Genomic DNA, 5,750 nt, shown 5'->3' on the forward strand with positions numbered 1-5,750 from the left:
AGTGGCCTTTGACAGGCAGCAAACACAACAAAACAGATAACACTTAGTGTTTGAGCAGAGCAAAGCTGAGGCACACGTGGAGACAATAGGGACTACTGCCATCCTGCAACGCTAATCACAACACTTGTCTCCAGACTATTTATTTGTAGAACCACAATGACAAGATATTTCTCATGTCTCCCCTGGCCCCAACCTCATCAGGATCTTCTTCCCCTTTGCAATGTCTTCTGTAAATTCTGAAGGATGATGTGATATGGAAGGAACGTTTGTGCTCAGAATGCCCTTTGCTCATCTCAGCTAAGTATTAGTCTGCCAAGAGACATCTGGGGCCTTAACAATATAAGCAAAAGGATGCCCTGTCTGTTGGCTGCCTATGGAGCTGAGATGTCTGATGCAGAGGCAGTGGGAAGAGAGACAAGGGCAAGTGTGGCAGCTAGATTAAATGGGAAGCCATGATGTCACCTGCTCTGATATGTGCTTTGCCACCTATATATTCTTCCTCTCTGTTGCCCCTACCACTACTTGCTGTGTGCCTACACAGCCTCTTTTGGAGCCAAATGTACACAGAATGGCTTGAGGATGAGAATGACATTGTAGGTATTGCTAATTGTTTTGTTCATTTTAATATAATTTATTATTAAAAAAGATTGAATAGTAGGATTTTTTTCATATTCTATGTGTTGTACCATGGTGTGTTATCCAGATCGTATCCAGAATCATACAGTGTAAGAGGGCCAGGATTGGACTTCCATCCAGATACCTTACAGTTTCTCCCTATCAGTATTTAAATTATTCTTCACAAAGGGAAAATTGTACTGAAAAATGGAGAAATGAAGCAAAAGATTTCATTTATTTTAAACTATTGCTGACTACTCATTCCAAATAATTATAAGCTAGCAAGTAAAGGTACTGTCCCAGAGACCTGCAAAGTCTGATTTTTAGATGTTGCTTTTATATAGTGAACTTACCATAAACCCATCTAAGCAAACAATTTTGGGACTGCATAAGGGTATCTTGGTTCATGGTTGAGCATGGGCCTGGAACCTTGAGACTCCAAGGGAGAAATGGCAGGTGTTCGGCCACATCCCCAGAACCCAGAGTCCTGACATGCAGTCTTGTCTCCATAGTCCTACATTGTTCAGTCACGTAGGCCATTACAGCCCCTCCCAAAGTGCACAGGTAGAGTGACTACAGGCCTCAGGCCCTAGAGATTTACATACTAATGAAGGCCAGAGGGTGGAGCAAATTAAGCATTCTTCCCCAGAACCTCCCCCTTTCTCCCTCCTTATTTAACTCAGGTCTGCCCTGAGTTTCAGGGGGGTACATCCAGATGCATCTACCATCTGCCTTGAAATAAACCCTTTTGGAACCAAGGACTTTCTCGTGTCATTGGGGCCTGCCACTGCCAAAGCCTCCAGCCTGGAACCTCAGACCTTTCTCCTGTATGTGGGACCCACCTCGTGGAAAGCCTCTGGAACACCACCGATTTTTCCACAATCAATAATTATGAAACCCAAGTGATATAACATAAAGTATCAAAACCATAAGTTTCTATAGGGTTAATCTGGGGAATATAGTTTTTGGTACAATATAGCAGAAAAAAAGGCTTAAACCTATCTTACAATAAGATTTTTATAATGAGCATCCCATAAAGCTAAATGTTATCCTTTTACAAACTCATACACACAAATTCAGAATGAGATTTTAAAGCCATGGAATTTTCTGACCTTTGCAACCCACTTCAGCCTAAGGTCAGTGTACTTGAGTAACAGTCAAGGGTGCCCACTTGAGTCACTAGGATGGGCAGTGGCAACCTTCCATGTGATTTGATTACTTTCCTGTTCCCTCCTTATTGAATCTATATCTATAAAAAGCATTCTTCCTCTGCCATTTTACGTGCTGTCTTCAGTAATATAAGGATGACATGAACTTATATGACTAGTTTTCTCAAACCTTCTAAAATTAGTAACTGTGAAAGCTGAAGTCAGGCAAGATAGTTCCTGAGGGATGGCGAAGGAATTTTATGGTTGATATCTCAGAGTTTCAAAGAATTCTCTCAAAAGCCAAGATGCAACACCTGGGCTACACACAAAGTCAAAGCCTCGAGGCAGGTGATGGCAGAGCACTCAGCATCAGTAACCTGAACATGAACCAAAATAACCTGGCTTCACGGCCAAAAATGATAAATCTAGTAAGAGTTGGTGATCTGAGCAGTTCATGAAGGTGATCTGCTGTCTGATTCTTTCTCTATTGGAAAGACATTGGCCACAGAATCTATCCCCATCCTAGTCTATCCCTGGCTCCTAATTGTCTCCAAATTTCCCAGGACATATTGCTTCACAGTCATTTTGCCTCCTGTGATGGCTACAGACTCCTTCCATTCCTTTAGCATAAATCTTGCCTGTAGCTGCGACCAGTTCTGACACTTGGCCATCTGTTGAGGTCAGGTTCTCCCCAGAGCAGCCTCAGAGCAAAGGGTTTACATAAGTGATTTATGTAGAAGTATCTTAACGATAAAACAGCAAAGGAGTAGGGAATCAAAATGAGACAGGAAAAAAAGCTAAGTCTGTGTTGGCTGTGTTGGCCTTAGCCAGCTCTCAGGGACAGCTCTGGACTATAAATTACACCCTGACCTTTTCCTGCCTTTCTGTGAAAGAGCTGGGCTTCAGTTCTCCCCAGCAACTAGCCACTGGCTATGATTAGATTTGAAGGCTACAGTAGAAAAATGAATGTCAAGGCTTTTCAGCATCTAGAAATAATGCCCCAGAGGCTGTGGACCACAGTTTTAGTCAACCAAACTGCCCTCTCTTGTAGTCAAAAGTCCCACTCTCTACTTATTTATTCACTAAAATCATTGAGTTGTTTGTGCAAAACTGAGCAAATCGGTGGTGCATAAAACAGGCTTCCTTAAGAAAAAGAAGATGAATTGGCAACAGAAAGCTGAGCTGCTTGCTGTAGATTGTGACCATAATTGAGAAAAGAGAGAGAAATGGATGTTATCTTAAGGTGAACACAGGACTCAAGCGACAGGCTTTTTAGATGTCATTTTTTCTGTCAGTTTAAAATAAGCAATAGAAAAGAAAGCTTCTATAATGCAGAAAGAAGGGCGAATTATTAAAGCGATATTCTAAAATGATGATGACTTACTGGGACACACTGGTGTGTGGGGGTAGGTGGTGGTCTCTCTTCTCTCTCTCTCTCTCTCTCTCTCTCTCTCTGTGTGTGTGTGTGTGTGTGTGTGTGTGTGTATTTGTATGTGCAATCTCAAATGCCTGCATGAATATATGTGCATATGTGCATATGTATGTGTGTTTGTGATTGTCTGTGTGGTGTGTGTAAGTGTATATATATGTGTGTATGCATGTATGTCTGCATATGTGTTTGTCTGTATGTGTGAAGTGTGTGTGTCTGGTGTGTGCTTGTATATGTGTCTGGCGTGTGTGTGTGAGTGTGTGTGTATGTGGTATATATGTGTGAGTATGTATGTAGGTGAATGTCTGTAGGCGTTCATGTGTGTGTCTGTATGTGTACCTGATGTGTGTGTGTGTGTTTAAATATATGTGAATGTGATGATATGTCTGTATGTGTGATAGTATGTGTATGTGCTAATGTTGTATGTGTGTGTTTATAAACATTCTAGTTACCCCTTCTTATATCAACAAGTGTATACATCTACAATCTCTAGATACAAACTAGCCTTTGAAGGGTTGAGTGCATTACCCAAGAACACACAAACAGTAGGTCCCAGAGGCAACTTCAGACTCATCTTTGACCTCTTTTATTCCTGTTTCAATTCCATCACATACATCACTCTTCCCCAGATAACAGTCAGTGAAAGATACATACCAGAACACAGTGTTTTTTTTAAATAAATAAACAAATAAATAAATAAATAACCATAACTCTCTTTGAGATTCTCCATCAATGAGTAAAATTCCAACCCCACTCCAGCCTAGTGGATATAAAATACTTAGACTGAAAATCTCTAAGTTAAAACAACCAGGGAAAAAACTAATTTGCTTCATTCAGAAAATATCGCACATATATTTACTCTCCACAGAGGGACTAGCTTTCTTCTTTGACCCTATTGAAGATATTCTCATCCAGAGCTTGTGAATTTTGAGTATTTGAGTGCATAGAATATAAAAGCGAGCTCAATGTTGGCATGACCATGGTGCCCCCAACGGTTCTAGATGTCTAGGTGAAGTCCCAAGTAGACATTTCCAGGTGCTTCTTATCAATATCATTGGAAAGAACTTCTTTGTCCAAATAAACTCTGTCAATTACAGACTCACAAACTGAAAAGTTATTGGGACCTACAGTGTAGAACTTGACACTGAAAATGAGAATGACATGACATTCACAGGAACACTCTCCCCTCAGTGAGGTCTACACTCTAATCCCGGGAACCCCTAACTATGCCATCTTACATAGCAAAGGAAACTTCACAACTACTAAATCATGAGATGATTTTCTACAGCATTTCAATGTTTTTAGTACACTCACTGGAGACCATATAACTATATCATCAGGGTTAGAGCAGAAAATAATAAAGGCACTGGGTGTCTAGTGCTTAAATCTGAGGACCCATCAACCAATTCATGCAGTGCTATTTTAAAGATGTAAAAACCTAAAAGAAAATACTCATCTTAGAATTATAAAAACGAATGTAATTTTCCCTGAAACTTTTGTTTTATCCCAGTTAAACCTGTTCTGAACTTCACAGCTCTGGAATTATAACAAGTGTATATATTATAAATGATAATGTATGTGTAAACTATATACGCTGTTTTAAACCCCTAAATTTGTAATCATGTTTCAGCACCCAGAACAAAGTGGTACACTTGCCATAGAAAAAGAACAGCCAGAGATCTAGAAGGAAATATCAAGAGCTGTGAAACTGTATTTGAATAGGATAATTTTCTTGGCCCAAGCTGGAGAGAAATTTAAAAGGAATGCCAAAGCATAAGGCAAAGCCAGTGTATCTTCCTTCGAATTCTCCTAAACAGAGTCTGGAGTAAGGACTGGTCAGGTAGCTTAGGTAGGAAGTGTTATCTGAAAGTGGGAGAGAGGGGAAAGAAGAAAATCCACGAGAATGGGGCTTTATCAAGAGGTCTGTAACAAACCTCTCTGAAACCCAAAGCTTGTTTCCCAGATTTAACTATCCATCATAGAGTCTCTGGGCAGTGGTCCATGGCCTCCCAGTCCCTGTCGGATAAGAGTTACCCTCTCCATGCAAAGAAGCATCAAGGCTTTGGAGAATTCACTCAGATGTATCCAGAGAGATCTGCTGTACCTTCCCCTGAAGATCCTACCTTACACTGATCTGTCATCCACTGTCATGGCTGAGGTCGTTGAGAGGATGAGGTGGGATGCAGGGCAACAGGAAATGACTCCTAAATTCATAAAGACAATGAGTTCTACTAATTACAAACAAGTAAGGTCACTGAAAGACAAAGGAAACATAGGAACAAGAATTGTACCAAAATTATATAGTTGTAACTACTCACAGCAAAAGGAAGGTAGCTTATTGTAAGAGTGTATAAAAACAGAGGAGATATTTCTGTGCTGAACAAGTACAAATGTGCCAAATTCTCTTTACATTGTATATTCAAAGAGTCGAAAACAAATTTGTTTTGTCTCATTATTTCCAGTTATAACCACTTAAGTTGAGGAAGTAAATAATATGTTTAATAATTTAAACGACTTATAATGGAACCATTGCTTAAATAAATCAGTGTAAACACATA

The sequence above is a fragment of the Grammomys surdaster genome, unplaced genomic scaffold (assembly GCF_004785775.1).
Source record: "Grammomys surdaster isolate TR1022 unplaced genomic scaffold, NIH_TR_1.0 135, whole genome shotgun sequence".
NCBI lineage: Eukaryota > Metazoa > Chordata > Mammalia > Rodentia > Muridae > Grammomys > Grammomys surdaster.